This window comes from Capsicum annuum, chromosome 4 (assembly GCF_002878395.1).
Source record: "Capsicum annuum cultivar UCD-10X-F1 chromosome 4, UCD10Xv1.1, whole genome shotgun sequence".
Taxonomy (NCBI): Eukaryota; Viridiplantae; Streptophyta; class Magnoliopsida; order Solanales; family Solanaceae; genus Capsicum; species Capsicum annuum.
The window spans coordinates 118,974,227-118,994,436 of NC_061114.1; the positions used below are offsets into that span (position 1 = coordinate 118,974,227).

General features: G+C 34.7%; 1 pseudogene; it reads left to right on the plus strand.

The window, feature by feature from the left end:
• Positions 1-15,155: 15,155 nt before the first annotated feature.
• The window catches only part of LOC107868980, a 138,783-nt pseudogene continuing 133,728 nt past the window's right edge, over positions 15,156-20,210 (plus strand).

Sequence of the window (20,210 nt, forward strand, 5' to 3'; positions counted from 1 at the left end):
TCATCTAGAATCCAAATAACATCATCCAAAACTGAATTTTGTGGGTAAACAACATTTCAAATCCATTGGAATCATTAAGTCTTTAATTGGAGATCGTTTAAGCCAAAAAGTGAGGCCCACACCTAAACTTTCATCATTTTCCATAAATTTTGATCAATAGCCCAAAATAAGTTTGGGAGACTCGAGACATTAACCAACGGTCTCCCTTGCATAAAATTGATACTTCAAATGTGATGGCGAAGTCGAATTTTCAATCTGAGGCTGTTGTAACCAAATGTGGGTCCCACACCCATTCTTTAAAATTTTTAACTTTCTGACCAATAGGTTGAAATGAGATCGAATCTAGTGGGATCCAAACCAAAGGTCTACCTAGACTAAAATCAATATCCTTGATCTTTTTGTGTAGTCAAAATTTTAATCCGAGATAATTTTGCTAAAGTTTTTGGTCGGTAGCCATTTGGAACCAACGAAGACTTCTAAATAGAGAGTTGACTTGAAAAATTAAATGAACTGCCCGGTAACCAAAACTTTGATCCCACCAAGTCATCAATTACTTGGTGAAACTATGGAGAAGCTCAATTGATGAAGATGAAAATAAATATGGAAAATAACCTAAAAGGTCATTGCACATTATGTGGATTTTGTTACATTCATCTTTGCATATGCATTGCCTATCACAACTAGATGCACATATAGGTGGGTTTTATAGGTATGGGTGATGAATATGCCTTGTTGTGTGTTATATTTGTATTAAACCTTTTAATCTTAGGGTGGTGGGGCCATGTGATTGTCTCAGCTAGGCTAGGTATTGGTTTTCAGGACTAGCCAGTAACTTGTGGTGTCATTTATATTTTCATTATTATTTTTGTGATCATTGTTATGGCTAATTTGTTACTGATTAGTTGTTTACTCGTTATATTTATAGCCTCTTCTATCTTATGATCTTATTATGATACATCATTAACTTATGATTAGATGTATAAGTTATAAGCCTTGAGTACACTAGCACTAGTTACTGCTATGATTATGAGATCTTACAATTCTAGTCTAATGAATTAGTCTATCTTTCGATTTGACCTTTCTTACATGTATAGATATATTAAGCTATATGTACTTATGGTATAACCATATATCCCATAATTCTTTCATTTTCTAAGATCATATACATTTATTCCTTGTCCTTGTATACTATTATATATCATTCTTTCATCCTTCTTTATTATGTTGGTTTGTGATATACGGTGTAATGTTGAGATTCCTAAGTATGGTTGGGATAAGACATTGCATTTTTATTACTTCATTTGCCTTATCATGTTAGTCTCTTGGACATGAATAGATTTGTTTATCCATATTAACTCATTTTCAGTTTTATATGGTTGCTTGACATTAAGGTTTAGTTTGCCATTTAATTATATGTTATATATATATATATCTAATTTATCTTTTGAGCTCAGTCGACAGTTGCCTACTGAGTATCATGTGTTTTGTGCTCATACTATACTTTTGTAGCCTATAGATCATCGTATATGTTATTTCCATTGATGTGTGTGTCATGCATTGAGCCTATGGTTTTGAGACATTGAGTGATCTCCCGATGTTCAGAGTATTACAGACCTCCCATTTATATGGTAGACTAGTCTTGATGTTATATTTAGAGATAAAATATATTAGTGTTATCCCCTTGGCATTTCATTCTTATGCTCTTATTATATTAGAAGATCTAATAATACTTATACCACCACATTTTGAGACTATATTATGTATTTTATCCTTTATTACATTAATTTTGTATTTCTTCTTTTATCTATTTGGATAGTCTGTTACTAGCCATTTGGAATACATGTTTGGATTGACTAGTTGTGGGTTATTGTAGTTGCCAGCATAACTTAAGAAATTTGGTCCTGAGAAATTATATGTGATAGATAATACTCCCTACTTTGTATATGTGAACTAACTTTAAGATACGGGGAAAAACAAAAGAGATGTGTAAGGATACAGTGGTGGAAGCGTGGTTGTTGAAATGAATTCAATATTTACATATGATTTATTAAAGCACCTAGGAAAGATAGTTACTAATACTTGCCAGAATAGTTCTATCCATCCCTTAGCCTATATTACAACTAATAAAGACCTATTTGATCTTGGACCTTAATATTCTTATATTATTAGAGTACTATACTAAGGGAAAGACTATGGTTCATCTTACGTGAAATGTGAAGTCTTTGAGAGAGTGAGTGTAATTTGATTCTTATACTCGTTCTTGTATAATTATGTTAAATTGCATCTCTGCGAATGAATAGGGTCAGATCTCTCTATTGGTGAGGGAAAATGTTTGATGATAGTTAGGTTATTCATAGTATAACTTTGATTGGATAATTCACATGAGTTTTTCAACTTGGTAGAGTCAATTCTTGAGGTTAGGATGATTTAAAGTAGTGTACATGAGCTTTCAAGTGTATATGACATGTATGTATATGGAACTTGCTATCTGTGTAGTTATTATAGTGCTAGCTTTAGTGTCTTTCTTGTAAATTTAAGGGGGTAGCCTTCCTTAGATAATGATTAAGTCAAAGATTTGTTCTAGGATGAACAAAGATTTAACTGTGGGGTGATGATCTTAGGTGGATTTATGAACCTAATTGTTGTTATCTACTCATAATTAGCCTAGTTTAGAGGACTTCTCATATGATTATTGTTACTCATATAATTTGGCATATAATTTCTAAAATATGTATTTATAGGGTTTAAGGTGTGTTCAAAACAAGTTCGAAATAAAAACATTCTTTTAGAGTTTAAACAAGGAATCTAGTGTTCTTAGCTTGAGCTATGTGTTATTCTAGTTTGTCTTGCTAAATTCTATTGTATTTTAACGTCTAATTCATTGTTTTTAATGATATAGGAAGATAATTAGATGTTAAACCAAGTATGTGATTCTATACAAGCTTATTTTAAGGAGGAAAATCAACCACAAAGAAAGGAACTCAAAGCCAAATAGAATTAATACGGACAAAATCTGTAAAATTTGAGCTCAAGGGCTTGCCACACTATTGGATTTCCAAGTTAATGTTGTTACACACCCTTGGTAACAAAATTAAATGCAATTTTTATTTAATCACCATTATAGGGGCAAGCGACACTCCCTATCCTCTGCGATAAGGGCATGGCACGTTGGTGTGTCAAAATCAGCTATTTGTTTCCAAGTATACACAGAACACTCCTATTGAATTGTACACACCTTGAACGACATTTTGGGATTGGAATACATTTTAGGATGCTTGTATTATTATTTTTATCATTTCCTTTAGTTTACTTTTGGATTATGAACATGAATTCCTTAATTGTGATTCATTGGAATTCCATAAGTTGCTAAGCACCCTCATCTGGGGTTGAGGCTAAGAACATGACTACTTAAGCTTGTAATTAATTTAATTTATGTTATTTATCATTTTTGGTTGTCTATATATCCTTGTATGTACTATTTTAATGATTTTTGTCCCTTAGAATAAACTCATAATTCTATCGTGAGCCTGAAAAGAGGAGCAATATATTAGAAAGTTGAATGTATGGAATAGGATCTTAATCTATGAAGAAATTGAAGTTAGGATTTGCATTTAGGATAAGAATTATACCTAAGTCACCCTATTTGGCTTACATATAAATATATTCGGATTGGGTTATCATATACTCACTCAATGATGTAGTTGTGAGGTCAATTCAGATAGACAATTAGAGGCTCGAAAGACAATAATCACGCTATCAACCTCGTGGACCAACACCCAAGATAATTAACTAAGACAATGCGATTATATATCTAAGTAGGATTGTTTGTAGTGCCTCATTCCTGATTTCTCCCCATTATAGTTCAAGTACTTTACATTAGCACATAGCTTACATTTACTTGTAGTATTCAATTCCCAAATGTTATTGGTTACTTCTACACTTGTTTAATATTTATAGTAAGATTAGAGTTAGATCATTATTGAATAGAAGCCCCTATGGGATCGATAATTGGCTTGCGCATGCCATTTTACTACTTAGGTTACCACGTACACTTGCGTGTGTGCTTAAGCACAACAAGTTTTTGGCACCATGTAGGGAATTAAAATTGGCAAATATCTTATATTTAGTTTTGCTCTTTTGTTTAATATGTACTAACAACTTGATCTTAGCTTCTGAATTTGTAGGTACATGTTTAAAACTTGAGTAAGCTAGCAAGTGAAATGGATTTTGCTGATCCATATCCTAAACCTGAGCTTACCTCAGCTAAGGAGAGAAATAGTCCACCTCTAAAGGATACTACAGATTGAATAAGACAATGCTACTCCTACATCAATGGCTGAATATCCATCAACCAGCAGAATAGTTTACAAAGTAGCAATCCCACTCACAACCAATATTACCTTCGCTATAAATAGGCTAACCCTAGGATTCAGATTTGAGTTAAAGAAGATCACGGTGCAACTTTGGTACAATAGTAGGTAGTTCATAGGCTTGTCACATGAGGATCCACAGGTCCATTTGGAAAATTTCTTGGAGATTAATGACACCTTTATTCCTACTAGAGTCACCACAGACTATATGATACTTACTCTTTCCCACTTCTTAATTTTAGGGGAAGAAAAGAACTTATTGAATGCAGAACCAATAAGTTCTATCATTACATGGGATGATGTTGAAGGAAGCTCCTCATCAATTTTTTTCCCATCTATCAAAACTGCAAGGCTATGCAATGATATTCTGAGCTTTAAGCCAAAGCCAAATGTTAACCTGTATCATATTTGGGAGAGGTTCAAATATCTTCTTTAGAACTTTTCACAAATGAGGTATTATCTCATACTTATGTTGAATTATTTGACAAAATACAAAGTCTTTCCTTTATTTGTTTGTAGGAGTCAAGCATTGGAAAAAATGTTGGATGAGTTGTATACCTTGCTGAAACAAATTGCACAACATAATCCCGACTAGCATGGTGGCATCTCCAAAAGTGCAGTAAAAAGTCCTGTGGACATGATTAAGGTTGATAGTGTCACAACCTTAGCCGTTCAATAGTCATCTCTTCAGAATTAGATGATGATACAATTTTGTAAATTAGGTATAAATCAATCTCAGGCATAGGTAAATGCAGTTCAACAAGCTCTATCTTGGTGTGACATTCATGGAATCAATAGTCACTCTAAAGACTTCTGCCAAGCAAATTCAAAACTTATAAATTTTTTTGGCAATGCACAAAAGGGAGATTATGGGAATGCCTACAAGCAGAAATGGCAGAGTCAGACTAACTATTTATAGGGCAATAATCAGATTAAGCAATTTCAGTAGCAGTAGAACAAGCAAGCCAGTAATATTGAGGAGACATTGAATAAGACCATGGCCAACCAAGAATGAATGGCTTTTGAGACAATAATCATCAACTTTCTCAAAAGAATTTGGAGACACAATTTGGGTCGCTAGCTCAGGCGTAGAGTACCAGGCCCTAAGGTGGATTGCTAAGTAACATAGAGAATCCAAATAAAGTTATGGAAATTACCTTAAGGAGTAGTAAAGATCTCATTGACAGGCCTCCTAGGAAAAATAAGGAGGTTAAGGCTATGATGGTCCCGCAACTGTTTGAGGGAAAGCAAGTTACAAGGAAAGAGGCTAAAAATTTGGGAAAGTTAAAGTACCCAAAAGAAAAAGTCTAATGAGGATGTGTAGGAAAGACCACCACCACCATTTTCTCAGAGGCTAAAAAAGGCACTGGAGGATGTATGTTTTAAGAAGTTATTTGACATGCTCAGAGAACTTCACATTAATATTCCTTTGTTGGATTTTTTGCAAGGTATACCTTTGTACGCTATGTACTTGGAGGATGTGGTGACTAATAAAGCAAAGTTATAGGTTATTGAGATGGTGATACTGACGGAGGAGTGCAGTTCAATGGTGATGAGGAAGAATCCTAAGAAGTTAAAGGATCTAGGGAATTTTAGCCTCACCATAGAAACTCGTAATAGTGATATAGTTCATGCATTAAGTGACATGGGGAAAATTAAAAACCAGATACCTCTATTATTGTTAAGTACTCTTAGTTTGGGAAGCCGAGGACATGCTTTGTGTGGTACTCCAAATGGAGAGTAGAACTAGAGTTCATCTCAAAGGAATAATTAAAGATGTATTAATTAATTTTTGTAAGTTCATTATTCCTGTTGATTTTCCTATTCTTAATTATGATGCACATGATAGTGTACCCATCATATTGGGACATGAATTCTTCACGATGGGACAAGTACTGATTGATTGATAGATGGCACCCTAAAAATCAAATTTAATGATGAAGAGGTGATCTTAAAAATATACAAACCACTTAATCGACCTTTTCTTTGTAAAGATTTATGCATGTTCATAACCATGGATGTGGATGATTGCGGGGTGGAGTGCAATCCATCAATTACCTTTTTAAACAGTGTCATAGAGTTGCCTAATCTACCAATTATGCCTAAATGGGTGAAGCTAAAGGAAAACACTAACAAGGATATTATGTACAAAGATTCATACCTTAAAATTAAACACTCAAGAGGTCAAAAATGAGTGAAAAAATAGACTCCTAGTAGGAGGAAAAGAATAAAAAAAGACAATCTATACATGACCTCATGGTCCTTATGGGAGACTTTGTTGCTCAACCATTTAAATATGCTAATTCCATAATTAAATTCATCAAAGAATACAATTTATGATCATCAAGTCCCTCACAAACTATTCACATTGCACAAGCAATCTTATACCATATTCTCACCATACTTTAGTTAACACATAATTTAAGGTCAATTTCATATCTAGGACTTTAACTCCTTATTAGCCATCAACCAAAAAGATCATAAACTTTAAAATACATGAATTATAATACATTTACAATATCATTTATCCACTATTCATACTTATTGGGCCATTGACCTAGTTCAAAACATCATCAACATGTGACTAGACAATCCATTTAGATATTTTCACAAACACCTTGTGTGCATGCCTTTATGAAGACCAATTTCAAAGTAGATATAATTATCATTAGAGTTACTCCATATCCATATTTTTAACCACAAACAAAAAGAACCAACATATTCAAAACATCACCAATATCAAGCATTAACACAAGTCTAAATAAGGGTAAACATTGTTCAACACAAGACATTAAAATCTTTATCATTTGATTTAAAAATATCCATGTACACTTACTAATACAAGTTTAAAATACATATTTTTTGTAAGTTATTTAGAAAGTGAGCGATTTACACGCCTTAGACAAATTGATTCACCAAGAGTCTTGACTTCACTTTTCCTCTTTTAAGATCACCCTTGAAACCCTAGCCTTCAATTCTTCAATGATGAGTTTGAGAGAGTATTTTGGATATTTGATCCTCTCAAAATGTATTTAAGGAGGAGATATACACTTATATAGTGAGGGGACTTAGGGTGTAGTGTGTAATAAATAACCACAAGGACCTTACTTAAAAGTTGGAAAATAAGCCCGTCCTTGGGTATAACTTACTTAAGGAACCATACCCTAGGGTATGAGTTGTACCCTAAATCATGCCTTAGGCTTCTCCTAGGTCACCTACACTTTTTAGGTATGACTACACACCTTTGAAACATTTCTAAATGTCACGAATCATTCCCTACCCTATATAAATCAACCATACCAAAAATAGTCCACTCCAAGGTAAGACTTCACTCTATATGATTGGTCTTTATATGACTCATACCTTAAGGTAGAATTTTTTGGAGGCTCACTCATACCCAGGACAGTGAGTGACCCTCAACACATATATTAAGGTACCTGAGGGGAGAGAGAGAGATAGATATGACTAATATCCAAGGGGTACGACTTATAACCCTAGTCGTACCTTTCTCAGTGACATCCAATAAAGAGATTCTCTCCATGGTTCAAAGCATAGGTGTTTTTGACTAAAGATTTGTAATATCCATGGTAGAATCTGATATCCTAGGTAGTCTAAGCTTAACGTATAGAAGGACATTTATTAAAATATGTAATCATAACATAGTAGATAAGAGATTTCATTCTTAGGCTTGTGGGCAAGGAGTATGATTGGTAATAGCCGAACAATTAATTACATTGATGGATCTATTATATATGATAAATATTTATGTGTGCATAAGTAAAGATGTATTATAATGGATTGGCTATGAGTACTTTAGGGAGATAGAATTATAGTGTATAGAATGGAAAGTTTGGTTGTAATCAAAATTGAGCAATTGGATGATGAATTAGTTTATGCTAAAGAATTTTGATAATTGTATATTTATTGACAATCTAATTAAGGCTAATTATCTAAAAATGAGTACTATTAACATAAAGCTTAGTCATTAGTTACACTACATAATAGTAAAATGAATAATTTATTTTGCTTAATAAGTTATTAAACCTATTAAATAATTTATCACAAAGGTTGTGAACAATGAAATTATTATATTTCTAGATTTGTCCTATGTTTTTATGCAAATGATAATATTTAAAACCTATTTGATGATTAAACTTAATCAACTATATGGTTGATAAGAATATTTATGTTGAATGCATAGTTGATTGATTGTGATTACGATTGCGATTGTTTTGTAATTTTCTTGAATTAGTAGCTTATGGAGGTATAAGAGGGAGTTTGTAATAAGGTAGGTGTAATATTATAAGGTATAATGGTGATATAACACCAATTTGGAATAAGGTTGGTAACATTATAACGGTTGATATAATGAAGCTATATGTTGGATCTATTAATCTATTTATTGGTTGGCTCGGGTACCACACTGGTATAGTAGATGGATAACGCTCATGCTCTATAGTTTTTTTCTTACTTAAAAACTACACACCAACTAAGAATTAAGATCCTATAGTACCACTTTATCATAAACCAAGGGAATTTCTCCACCATGCACTTAGAAACATACTTTGTCCCCAATGTTTAACTCAAAAATAGAGATAGAAATATTCTCAGAGGCCTCTAGGCCTAGATAGTAGCATCTTTAAAATTAATAGGGTTGGTTCTTTAGCATGCTTCTTAGCCCGGGTCTCTGATACTCAGACTTCCCTTCAACCCATGACTCAATAAAAATAAAAACTATGTGTACTAAAAACTAAAATTCAAAAATAAAATACCTACCTTAACTTGTGTTGCCTGCCAAGCCATGCCTGATTTAGTGTCACGATCTGACCCACATCACTATATCTCAAAGTTGAATGTCTAAATCGGTTAAAGTCCTTAAATGTTAATTTGAATAGATGATAATATATGGATAAAGGGTTGGAGTCCTAATGTTTACTAGTGATAGTCGTAATTTCTTGAGGTTAAAATCCCTTACCTAATAAAAGTTCTTAAGGTTAAAGTCCCTTACCAAATGAAATATCTTGTAGTTAAAGTCCATTGCATAATGAGATCTCTTGAGGTTGAAATGCCTTACAAAAATAAATGGCTTGGGTTAGAGTCCCCTATCTAATATGGCATAAGGTTAGAGTCTCTTGCCTAATGCGTGGGCATATGGTTAGAGTTCCTTGCTTAATTGGATGTGCATGTGGTTAGAGTCCTTTGCTTAAATTGATGTGTATGTGGTTAGACTCCCTTTCTTAATGAGTGTATACATGGTTAAAGTCCGTCATCTAAGTAATATGTCAATGTGCTTAAATTCCTATACCTAATAAGAATTATTTGAATCTAAGTGTAGAAGGTTAGACTCCTTCACTTTATGTCTTTTGGTTGAGTGCTCTGAGAATATTGTTAAGACTTGTTTACTTGTTTAGAATGTGATATACCTATATGTATGTATAAGGTCATGAATAAGGTTGAATATAATATATTGACTTCTTGTTGATTGGTGATGCTATTTTATCCTTATCTTTAAGTTCATGCTAGCACTCTAACCACTAATTGTCTTCGAAAGCTATGTCCCTATATGTCATACAGGCCGAAGCATCATGTTCTATTTATGTGTAGTGATTAGGTGATCAAAGAAGTTTGTGTATTGACTTTCATAGTTGAGCTTCAATTACTTCAGAAAATGTTCATTCTTGGTCTGCTATCTTTAGACTTAGTCTTATATTGACTTGGTTAGTCTATTGTTAGGGGCTTGTCCCTACATTTATATTTCTAAACATCAGTTTGTATAGTAGTATTGTAGATGACTATGGATTTGGGTGTAATGGTTAGTTTGAGGAATCTAATAAAGTTTTTGACATGTTTAAGTTATGACTGATAGTATGTTTCTGCTATCTTATCATATGGATGGGATTTATCTGACCCTTGTGATTAATATGATGATTAGGTTGGGTTATAGGGGCGACCTTCGATTCATGTGGGCTTGATGTGCCCATACGACATGACCTAGTTTTAGGATCGTGTCAAGTTGGTATTAGAGACTAGGTTATGGTCAGTTGGTTGTCCATAATTTTGTGTCAAGAAGAGTCTCTTTTATGAGTGTGAAGCATACCACACTTATAAAACAGGGGCTACAAGACATTTTAAGAAATATTTCCCCTTCTTGTGTTTTAATCTTAAGCTATAAGTCTAAGGTCTTGGATTCCTTTAATTATCATTTTCTATCTTTCAAATCATGCCTCCATGGAGATTTGAGTTTCAGGGAAAGAATTCTGCCCTAACTAAGGGCCCTATAGACAAAGCTCGTCCAACTTTTAGAATTCAGACTCGGGCTAGGGCAATGGTATCTGAACATCTTCGTAGGGTCTCACCTGTCTCCACAAACCCCGACTATGAGAGTGACCCTCATATCTCTTCAGCTTAAGAGGATTCTACTAATGATGAGTTTTGTCTCTTTATCAACCTCTTGACTGAATTGGTAGTCTCTCAATTAGAGCGTGGTTCTTTGGTTACTATTTTATATGAGAAAACAAATATTGGTCAATTCATGAGGTTGAGCCCTTTTATATTTATGGGTACAAAGGTTGAGAAAGATCCTCAAGGATTCTTTGATGAAATGGAGAAGATCTATTGAATCATTCATTCTTTAGAGATTGAGGAAATTGAGTTTTCTTTCTACCAATTGAAAAATGTAGCATTCCAATGGTACGAAGGGTGAGAGTTTTCTAGAGGTTTTGATGCTAGTCATGCCATGTGGTAGGTTTTCTCAGAGGCTTTCTTAGACCACTTCTTTTCTCAATAGTTGAGGAAAGCAAAAGCGGAAGAGTTTGTGAACTTGAAGCAAGGAAGGATGTTCGTTCAAGAGTATGACTTAAAATTCCATCAATAGTCAAGAAATTCTGCTGACATAGTTTTAACATAGGGCTAGTATGCATAAGTTTTCCTTGGGATTGTCCTATGAGTTAGTCCTTGAGTGCAAGATAGCCTTGTTAATTGAAAATATGGATATTTTTATATTGATTATTTATATTCAATAAGTGGAAGAAGAGAAAAAGAAGCAAGTTGAGTTTAGTAAAAGAAAAAGAAATGAATTTAGTCCTTGTAAGAAAAGTGGTAGAGATGGTGGCAAGTGGCTATGAAAAAAGTGAGGGAGTTTGAGTTCTTTCTCCTCGGCTAGTTTTCACTCCCTTTACTCAAAGTCGTCTAGTGATTGTCAGTCTTAGTTTAGTGGTGGGTTATAGGCACAGGGTGCCCAATTTTAGGCTAGTGGTGCCCAGTCGGCTCTATAGAACCCTTCTTTTATATTCTGTGGTTAGAGTCATCATGGTCAGTGTGAGAAGGGGAGAAACAAATATTTTAGTTATGGTCAGATTGGGAATATTCAGCTTGAGCTCCCCTCTCTAGCAGATTCTTTGGCCAATAGGGCATCTATTTCTACTCCACCTACTCCCGTACCAAAGGGTGCCATGTATGCTTCTATTTCTGACATCGACGCAGGCCAAAATCTCTTGTATACACTTACTACTCACCAGGATTATGAGGCATCACTCAATGCTTTCATGGGTATGTTGAGACTTTTCTCTCGTGATGTATATTATTTGCTTAGTCCTGGGACTACACTTTTTTATATGATCTCGTTTGTGGCGGTTCATCATAATTATAATCCCGAGTGTCTATTGATTCTTTTTTCTAGTTCTACCCCAGTTGGAGAATCTATTTTTACTAGAAGGGTCTATAATGGGTGTGTGGTATCTGTTGGTGGTAGTGATACTCTTGTAGACTTAATAGAGTTGGACATTGTTGATTATGATGTCATTCTGGTGATGGATAGGTTGTATCCGTGTTATGCTTTCTTAAATTGTTGGACCCATAGAGTCATGGTGAAATTCCCTAATAAGTCAATCATTGTATGGGAAGGTGGTTCTTTAGTTCCTAAGAGAAGATTCATTTCTTATCTTAAATTCCAAAAGTTGATTCCAAAGGGGTGTTTGTATCATTTGGTCCTAGTTAAAGATTCTAACTCAGAAGACCCTTCACTAGAATCTGTTCTCATGGTTAATGAGTTTCCTAAGGTATTTCCTGGTGTTCCTCCCAATAAAGAAATGGATTTTTGGATTTATCTTATTCTGGACACATCTAATTTCCATTCCTCTTCATAGAATGACTCTGGCAGAGATAAAGGAGTGTAAGGACCAATTGAACGACCTCTTAGATAAAGGTTTTATCCATCCTAGTATGTCTCTTTGAGGTCTTCCTATGTTGTTTGTGTGTAAGAAAGATGGTTCTCTTCGTATGTGCATTGATTATCATCAGTTGAACAAAGTGACCATAAAGAATAAGTATCCTCTTCTTAGGAAAGCTGATTTGTTTGATTAATATTAGGGTGTGAAGTATCTCTCTAAGATTGATTTTAGATCTAATTATCATCAGCTTAAAATTAGGGATGCAGATATCCATAACACTGTCTTTAGAACTCGGTATGATCACTATAAGTTTCTCATCATGTCTTTTGGGTTGACCAATGCCCCAACGACATTCATGGATTTGATAAATATGATCTTTCATTCGTTCTTGGACATATTTTTTATTATTTTCATTCATGATATCTTAGTCTATTCTCAGAGTGAGAAAGGTCATATCGATTACCTCTGTGCCATGTTGCAAACTTTTGAGAATCATCATTTGTATGCTAAGTTCTCTAAGTGTGAGTTTTGGTTGAAAGACGTATTTTTTCTTGGTCATGCTATCTCTAGTGTAGGGATCATGTTGGATCCCCAAAAGGATGTGTTTGTTAAGAAGGATCCTAGACCTACGACTCCAACTAATCTTTGGAACTTCTTGGGTCTAGCCAGTTATTATAGAAGATTTGTAGAGAGTTTCTCGACTATAGCTTCCCCATTGACCAAGTTTACCCAAAAGAAGGTCAAGTTCATGTGGTCGGATGCATGTAAGAATAGTTTTGAGAAGTTAAAATATAAATTAACTTCAGCTCCAGTTTGGACCTTGCTAGAAGGTAATGATGGTTTTGTAGTATATTATGATGTGTCTCCAATTGGTATTAGTTATGTGTTAACACAACTTGGTAGGGTGGTGTCTTATACTTCTAGGCAATTAAAAGTTCATATAAAAAGTACCCTACTCACGACATAGAGTTATTAGTCATGGTTTTTACGTTAAACATTTGGAGACATTATCTTTATGGGGTTCATATTGATATCTTTTCCGATCATAAGTCTTTAGTTTATGTTTACTCAAAAGGAGTTGAACCCAAGGCAAAGGAGGTGTCTAGATTTGTTGAAAGACTATGATATAAATCTTCATTACCACCCCAGTAAGGCTAATATAGTCGGGGATGCTCTTAGTAGAATGTTAATAGGATGTTTGGCCCATGTGGATGATGATAAGGAGGAATTGGGAATGACCTTCAATATTTGACTAATCTTGGCATTCGACTTGTCGATATCGAGGATGGTGGTGTATTTTTTAATTTTGTATCTCAGACATCTTTTGTTGTTGCGACGAAAAGTAAGAATTTGACACTGACTTGATAAAGATCAAGAGTAATGTGGGTTAACACAAAGTTTCAGACTTTGTGATTAGCGGGGATGGTATCTTGAGATACTAAGGTAGACTATGTGTTCCCAATATCGATAGATTGAGGGAAAGGTCATGGCCAAGGCGCATGAATCCCATTATCCTATTCACCCAGTTCCACAAAGAAGTATCATGATCTTAGAGAGTTCTATTGGTGATGTAATATAAAATGTGATGTGGATAGTTATGTAGCCAAGAGTATGGTGTGCCAACAAGTGAAAGTTGAGCACATGAGGCCTAGAGGCTTGTATCAAGAGATTCCATTACCCAATGGAAGTGGGAGGCAATTAATATGGATTTTTTTTGGTCTTTCTCAATCTTGGAATCAATGTGATTTTATTTCGGTAATTATTGATAGAATGACCAAGTCGGCTTACTTTTTGCCTGTGAGAACTAATTACTCGATGGAAGATTTGCTAAGATGTATCTTGTGGAGATCGTGAAGTTACAAGGTGATCCGATTTCAATCATCTCGGATCCTGGTCTTTCGTTTTCATCTACATTTTGGAAGATGTTCCAAAAAGGTTTATGTACTAAAGTTTGCCTTAGTACCACTTTCCACCTACAAACTGATGGGCAAGCAGAGAGTACCATACAAATATTGAAGGATATATTGTGGGCTTGTGTGGTTGATTATGGTGGTAGTTGGTATGACTACTTTCCTTTGATTGAATTTACCTATAATAATAGTTGTAACTATAGTATTGGCATGTCCCTTTTTGAGGCATTGTGTAGTGTAAGATGTTGATTTCCTATTAGGTGGTACAAAGTTGTCGAGGGTAAGTTGATTATCCCTAATTTAGTTTACCAAGCATGGTGAAGGTAACTCATGATAGATTAAGAAACGCTATAAGTTATCAAAAGTCCTATGTGGATATGAGGCATAGGGACTTAGAGTTTAGTGTTGGCAATAGGGTATTCTTAAAAGTCTCTCCCACGAAGGGAGTGATGCGGTTTGGTAAAGAAGGGAAGCTTAGTCCCCAGTATATTGGTCCCTACTTGGTTGTGAGAAGGGATGTTGCCTATGAGTTGGAGTTGACTTCCAGCATGAACTCTATTCACCCAGTTTTTTATGTCTCTATGTTGCAGAAATGTGTGGGAGTTCATTTGTTGGTTTTTCCTTTGAGGGATATTGATATCTCAGACTCTTTGTCCTATGAGGAGATCCCCTTAAGGATGTAGGATCAGCAAGTTTGCAGGTTGGGAATGAAAGAAGTGGCTTCGATGAAGGTTCTATATAGGAATCAAAAGTTTGAGGATGCTACTTCGGATACAAAAGAGGATATGAATTCCAAGTATCCACATTTGTTTCTCATTCCGAAAACTTGTGTTGGAGGTATGTGTTAATATCCTTACCTTGATTTATGTCTTTGATAGTCAATGGGTTAAAGTTCCCAATGTTTTGAATTGAGTTATGCATTGTTTAGATAATGGGTTAAAGTCCCCAAGCTTTGAATTGATTTAGGTCTTGCTACACCATGGGTTCAAGTCCCTAATGCCTTAAAATTATGTGTCCTTGTATTAATGGGTTTAAGTCCTTAATACATTGAAGTTTATTCATGTCTTTGATAGACTATGGGTTTGAGCCTCTAGTCTTTGAATTGAGTAAGTACCTATGATGAGACAATGGATTAAAGTCCCTAAGTTGTGAAATGAGTATGTGTTTTGATAAGTAGTGGGTTTGAGTCCCAAAGTCAATGATATGAATATCGATTGATAACAACCATGATATGTGTTGCATGTGCTTTGTTCTAAATTTTTTAAAGGATGGTTTGATTTGTGATAATGTGTCGACTTGTGTTTATACTTGCCTTACCCATTATTTGCGGTCAAATAATTCAAGTAAGGAAGAATTGAAACACCTAAGATTTGAACCTTGAGGAGAATTACTCCATTGGATATTATTGAGCAAGGTACGACAAGGGGTACGAATCGTACCCCTTGGATATGAGTTGTATCCTTCTCTCCATCCCTTCTCATACCCTAGGTAGTGTTGTTAGAGTCACTCACTATCCTAGTTATGATTGAGACTCCTACCAATCATACCTTAAGGTACAAGTTGTACCAATACCAACAACATAGAGTGAAGTCTTAGCTTGGAGTGGATTGTTTTAATTATGATTGATTGATACGAGTTATGGCATGAGTAGTACCCTTTGTATACGACTAAAAGGTGTGTTTTCGTACCCTAACCAATGTATGTGACCTAGGAGAATCCTATGGTATGAGTTATGGTATCACTCGTACCCTAGGGTATGGTTCCTTAAGTAAGTCGTAACCAAGAATGGGCTCATTTTCAGACTTTTAACTGAGGGTCTTGTGGTCATTTCCTACACCAAAAACCCTAATTCCTCTCAATATATAAGTGTATATGTCCCCCTTAAACACATTTTGAGTGGATCAAACATACAAAATACTCTCTTAACCTCATCATTAATGAATTAGAGGCTATGGTTTCAAGGGTGATCTTCAAAGAGGCAAAAGTGAAGTCAAGACTCTTGGTGAATCAAGTTTTCTAAGGAATGTAGCTCTCTCCCTTTCTAAATAACTTATAAAACCATATAATTTACACTTGGATTAGTAAGTGTACATAGAGATTTTGAAATCAAATGATAAAGGTTTTGATGCCTTGTGATGAATAATGTTTACCCTTGTTTAGACTTGTGTTGATGATTGACATTGGTGATGTTTTGCACATGTAGGTGCTTGTTGTTTGTGGTTAAACATGTATATCTTGAGCAAACCAAATGAAAATTATTTCTACTTTGAAATTGGCCTTGAGAAAGATATACACACAATGGGTTTGTGAAAATGTCTAAGTGGATTGTCTAGTCACATGATGATGTTTTGAACTAGGGAAATTGCCCAATAATTATGACTAATTTACAAATGATATTGTAAAGGTATTACGAGTCATGTATTGTAAAGTTGATGATTCTGTTGGTTGATGGATAATGAGGTGTTAAAGTCCCTAGATATGAAAATGAACTTGAATTGTGTGTTGAATTAAATTGTGGTGAGAATGTGGTATAAGATTGCTAGTAGTGTTAAATTATCTAAATGGGTTAAAGTACTTAACTGTAAATTGAATAGATGATGATGTATGGACAAAGGGTTGGAGTCCCAATTTTGACTAGTGATAGCCATAATGGCTTGAAGTTAAAGCCCCTTGCCTAATGAATGGGATTGAGATTAAAGTCCCTTTCACAATGAGATCTCTTGAGGTTTAAGTTCCTTGAACAATTAAATCTCTTGAGGTTGAAGTTTCTCACCAAATTAAAGGGTTTAAGTTAGAATCCCATATTTAATACGACATGAGGTTAGAGTCCCTTTCCTAATGTGTGGGCATCTAGTTAGAGTCCCTTGCTTAAATGGAAGTGTACATGGTTAGAGTCCCTTGCTTAATGAGTGTATACATGGTTAAAGTACTCCGTTTATATAATATGTATGGTTGAAGTCCCATTCCTAATATGAATCTTTTGAATCTATGTTTGGAAGGTCGGAGTCCTCCATTTTATTTCTCATGGTTGAGTGCTTTGAGAATGTTGTTAAGACTTGATTACTTGTTTGGCATGTGACATACCTATATATATGGATAAGGTCATGAATATAGTTGAATATGATATATTGACTTCTTGTTGATTGATGGTGCTATTTTATCCTTGTCCTTGAGTTACATGCTAGCACTCTAACCGTTAACCATCTCCGAACGCTATATCCCAATGCAACATAAGGGCCGGAACATCATCTTCTCTTCCTTCACAGTGATTAGCTGATCGAAGCAGTTCGTGCATTTACATTGGAGTGGTGAGCTTTCTTACTTCGGAAGACATTCATTTTTGGTCTCCTATCTTTAGACTTAGTCTTATTTTGACTTGGTTTTGTCCTAGCATTTACATTTCTAAACATCCGTTAGTATAAAGGTATTGTGGATGAATATGGACTTGGTTGTAATGGTTTGTTTGATGAATCTAATGAACTATTAGATATGTTTGAGTAATGACTTGCAGTATTTTCTGCTATCTTATAATATGGTCGGGATTCATCTTGCCCTTGTGATTGATGTGATATTAGGTTGGGTTATTGGGGCGACCTCCGATACATGTGTTCTTGCGGTTCCCATACGACATGGCCAAGATTTGGGTCGTGTCATAGTCCTTGTCCTATATCTAGAAATTCCAATATCGACACCACAAACCCATTTTCAATAAAATGAATTAATAAAGTAAATTAACATCTGCTCTTAGGGGACACTTTCATACATCCAAACTCACTAATTCAACTCTTAATTTGGATCTAAATTGTTACCCAAGGTTATTCAATAATTCTAGGATCTACACTCTTGATCTTTTCACGGCCAAAAAATCAAGAGTCATGATGGCACTTGTCACGGCAAGCCTTGATATGTAAGCCTATCACCCAAATTGATATCAAATAAGATATCAATACCCAAATCAAAAGCTACTCCTAGAATGGATTCAAACCACATTTATATGGTAAAAGTAGAAACATAATCAAATATACCAAACCTGATTCCAAAATCCGGTGTCATAGTGCAAGAACCAACTAATACACCTCGAAGTCAAAATATACATAGGATATCCCAAAAGAAACAATTTTTTCTTTGAATACTGATAAGACATAGTCTAACTAAGAAAGGTAGTAGTCAACTCAAGATTCATAGATTAACTGCTACCTTGAATGGTCTCCAAATGTTGCCTTAAATAGAAACCCGTGCCGTGGACTCATACCTTGATCTACACCGAAAGGGTGAAATAGGGATGAGAATGGTCCTTTTATACTCAATAAGTATCATAGGCCAACTAAGTAAAGTAGAAAATAAAGCATATAAACACAGACTAGAGGCACGTCACCTGCAATAAAAAAATATCCCAAACAGTAGCCCACACCGTCTCTACTAATAGATTTATTATATACACGTATAACAAATAAAGGTAGGGGAAAAGAGAGCAAATACATACATACACCAAATACAAGTATAAACAGATAGAACAAAAGGACATATATCAAGTCAATAAACAAATTACACTCACAGTACAAGCATAATATTTGGAAGTTAATGGAGATGATGATGATGATGTTGATGCACGAGTTCGTCACACATTTTCTATTAGAAAATGCCAGTGTTTCCAATATTTCTAGTATTGCATAGTGGTACAAATGTTTCATGAATTAATATAATATAAAGATGTAATTCTCACAACAAACTAAAATGACAATATCCAATTTCCAACCAATATACCCACCATGTAACAAAAAATCCACTCAAATAAACCACTATCTATCATCCTATATAATCAAGAAACCATAAAGTGAACTGTGCAAGAAAATTGTCATTGATACAAAATAAATCCCAAATTCTAGGATTTTTTCACCAAAAAGAGTGCATAAAAAGATATGTATATCATTACTAGGTCGACAACATCATATAATACCACATATGGTCACGCATAGCATATTATGTCTCAAAACAACAAAATATTATCCAAATAGACCCCCACATTGGGACATAAATCACCTAGCCATATTTTTCATAATACAACCCCATACCCATAGAATGCTTTTACATTATTATTAACAACCCAACCCAGTATGAAGAAAGTTAAGCCATAACATACATTGATTGCTAAAATTGAAACAATCAAGCCTATATCGCTGAGATTTCACCTTACGCATGGACCCAAAATTAACTAAAACATACAAATATAGAATTTATGTGCCAAAAGAAAGCTAACAATACCAATTTTTTTCACTTCTAAATTAGGGTCAAAATCGATTGCCAAAATAGGTTTTTGAAAAAAAGGGTAAAACTAGAATTTTTGTCCAAAATATTTTCCCCAAGATTAGACAAACTCATAAGAGAAAACCTGATAAAAATGGGGGTGAAATCCGAGTTTGAATCAAAGAAATGATGACTTGGGTCTTTCGAGCCAAAATCCCCAAATTCCACCTTTGAATCTAAGTTTAAAAAAGATTTAAATGATAGAATCAAAGAAAAGTAGTTGAAATAGGAGTCTGGAGCTTACACAAGCATAGTAATAGAAGAAAATGCCCCCAAAATTTGATCCCAAGCTCCAAGTTGCGAAAATGGTAAAGAAAAACCAAGAAAAGGATTATTTATATCTAGGTGTCAGGTGCCGCTAAAGCAGTCAAGTGGTTGCTTTAACGGTCACCGCTCACGCGGTCAAGTACCTCTATGGTATTACCCACTTAGCATGCCAGACTGCTAAAGAAGCCCTC